This window comes from Pteronotus mesoamericanus, unplaced genomic scaffold (genome assembly GCF_021234165.1).
Source record: "Pteronotus mesoamericanus isolate MK-2021 breed Mesoamerican mustached bat unplaced genomic scaffold, CSHL_Meso_final contig_82, whole genome shotgun sequence".
Lineage (NCBI taxonomy): Eukaryota > Metazoa > Chordata > Mammalia > Chiroptera > Mormoopidae > Pteronotus > Pteronotus mesoamericanus.
Genome location: NW_026555265.1, coordinates 32,580,483 through 32,583,783, shown reverse-complemented (window position 1 = coordinate 32,583,783; position 3,301 = coordinate 32,580,483). Strand labels below are relative to the sequence as shown.

The 3,301-nt window shown below is 32.6% G+C and overlaps 1 non-coding gene across 1 annotated transcript; it reads left to right on the top strand.

Annotated features, from left to right (window-relative positions):
• Positions 1-2,569: 2,569 nt before the first annotated feature.
• LOC129080063 (small nucleolar RNA SNORA33) lies at positions 2,570-2,702 on the top strand. Its single transcript, XR_008530148.1, has one exon. It is a non-coding gene; the product is annotated as a small nucleolar RNA SNORA33 (small nucleolar RNA).
• The last annotated feature ends 599 nt before the right edge of the window (positions 2,703-3,301 follow it).

Below are 3,301 nucleotides of genomic sequence, written 5' to 3'. Positions count from 1 at the left end.
ACATAAATGTTTTTTAAAAATGTCCCAAACTGTCCTAAAGGGGAAGTCATTGGATGTGCATTTTGGACATCATTCCAGTTAAGGGCTGGATTGTGGAGAGAATTTTGAATATATGATTAATGATTGTTTTCTTTTTCTTTTTCAATGTGGACGTTTCTTCCCAGAGAATCCACAGGTCATTCCACAAGAGACTTGTTAAAAATCATACCCTTTAACATTCTATATTTCTACTTTTATAAATTCTCTGTTCACTTCCTGAAATTTCAAAGCTTTTAATTTATAAAATGATAAGTTTACTATCAATAAATTCCCTTTTCATGACAACTTTGCAAATACTGATTAGCTACGATAATAAATTCAGTTCAAGTTTGGATCTGCCAAACAATGCAAGTTGATCAAACAATACAAGTATGTGTGTGTGTGTGTGTGTGTGTGTGTATAAAATTTATATATATATATAAAATTTATATATATATATAAATTTTAGCAAGTAAAACAGAACAAAAACAGCCCACACTACCTCCACAGCAATTTCAGAGACATTTTCTGTGTCTAAATGTTCCTGGAAAAATGTTTTCCATTTACTGAGCTATTTTTCTCCTTTATTTTATTTGTAGATATAATTAGGTGTCACTTGTTATTAGTTCAGTAAACTCTGGAATATTCTTCATAGCATATTCTTTATGGAGTATCTGGCAAGTGTTCTTTAGACTTGTTGAGACTCAATTTTAGTACCAGGACATTTAGTGGGCTACTTTTCCTCTTTTTGGTGATGTTTTCTAATTATAAGGATCTTTCTTAAAAGCATAAGTGAGTTTATATCTGCCACCTAATACAATAAAATATTAAATAATCTCAGTGAAAAATTTGAATATATTTTGTGTCTTCTCAGAAAGCAGTGAATCTGTTGCTGGATTCCTGAAATCACAGCAGTCTACATAACACATTATGTGTCAAGGCCATGCCATCCTCAACTAGGCAAGAGACTTCTCTTGAAGGTATTTTCACAATTTTACTGCTCAGGGGGTTCTATTAATAATTTGTCTCTAAATTGTAAAGGGCAATAAAATTAGATTATGCAAATTGAAAGCAGCAATAAAAAGAAGAGTGGCAGATATCCCCCATATGAGAAGTAGTCAACCCATTCATGGGTGCTTATGCTTAAAGAACAAGACAATGAAATGCCTACAATTTGGCTTACACATTGGTGTCATTGTTTTCAGGTGAAGAAATTGATCTTAAAATTATCTATTAATAAATATATAGAGAGAACCAGCAAGATATAATTAATAGGATTTAAATAATGTTACTCTTTACTAGCATAGATTAAACATGATTTTCATGTATCTGTAAATGCCCCAGTTTAAGTTTGCCACTAGCCTAATCAATTATAGTTATAGGATCAAGTCTTTTAGTAAAAAAATTACTGCCTAGATCCCACAAATGGGAGAAGAAGATACTCCAAACAAAGAAACAGTGGAATGCCTGTATATGTTTAAAAACTAATCTCCAAATTAAAGCAAAACAAACAAATAACAGATCAAAATACCTATTTGTAGTGTTCAGTGATTTCCATGGTGTAAATACTTACTTTATGGCCAATTTCAGGCTATCAATAGGATAAGACTAAAGTTTCTAAGCTTGAAAAAGATATGCATAATCAGGTTGTATGACGTGCCTTTAAAACACTGCTCGCTGGAAGACTCCTGGTGAGCAGAGAACTCCAAAAGAGTCTCCTATAGATAGTAGGCTACTGGCTGGGTTACTGACTATCTTGACCACTAAAAACTGCTTCTCATATATTTGTGCTTAATAATTATTTGTTAAACAGATATCTCAAATGAGTTACCATAATTTTGAGCTAGTTAAATCACATTTGAAGTTCATTATTCACTGCTGGATTTTATATTTTTTAAGGAAATGAAGTTTTTTTTAATTGAATTTATTGATTGACACTAGTTAACAAAATTAGTATACAGGTTTAGATGCACAATTCTATAACACATCATATGTACATTATATTGCGTGTTCACCACCCCAAGCAAGTCTCCGTCCATCACCATTTATTCCCCTAGACCCTCTTCTACCTCCGTCCACACCTCTCCCCTGGCAATCACCACACTGTTGTCTGTGTCCATGAGTTTTTCCTCGTTTTCTTTTATGCTCAATTTCTCCATTCCTTCACCCAGTGCCCCAAACACTCTGACAGCTTACATTTAATAGAAATATACACAAAATGGAAAACGCCAAAGAATGTTGATAAAAATATTGATATAGAGCGATAGTATATAATAACTGAATTATCTGAAGACAATTAGATTTTTCTTATAAAAAATGAAATTTAGAGGCTACCTGATAATCATTTTCAAATATTTAATGTGTCACTTTGTAAAAGATATTTGATTTTCCTATATGTGGCTTTAGGAAGTAGAACAAGAAGGAAATAATATAGGCAGATTGGCTTACTACCATAATGGGAATTTTTTCAATAATTTGAACCCTTCAAAGACATAATAAAACTCTATCATAATTAAGAAATTTATTAGCTTTAGTTCAAGAAAAGGAAGAAAAGCCAGCCAACGCCTCCACTTACCTGAATGTGTTTCTGCAGAAGTTTAGAGAAAGCTATCAATGTAGTACAGCCACGTCACAGAGCTTTACAGACATTGAAGTCATTAAGCTCCCCGAAAGTGGCTGTAAGGAAAAAACAGAAAGAAAGGAAAGAAACTTTTTTGAAAACCTTATTCTGGAAATTTAAATGTCTAGTAGAAGGTTAGAATAAATAAATCCAAAGTCTTCTGTCATCTTTAGAGTCTATGATTTTGTGTGAATAAATTCCCAAAGCAGAGAGATGTGTGCGTTCCCTGGGGTGCTAAAAGAATTGCTACGTGTTATTATACATGTTCCCACAGGTGAAACTGTTCCACACTCATGCAGGTAGATGACAAATGATCCTCATTTCATGATTCAAAGGGTTTCTGAGAAACCATTTTCCAACTCATACACACTAAATTTAGAGAAAATGAATAATTTATTTACACAGAATATAAAATGAATATGAAGCATGTCTTCTTTAGTATTATATGAAGTATTTTTGTCTGTAAATAAAAATATTCTCTACTCATATAAAATGTGAAATAATTTTCAAGCCACTAAATACTTTAATACAGACCAAGCATGTGTGAGATCAAAACCTCTAAAAGGCAGATATCTACCACACATTAAAGGTATCCCTTCTCGACTTCCAGTCAAGATGGTGGCATAGGTAAATACAGTTCACTTCCTCACACAACCACATCAA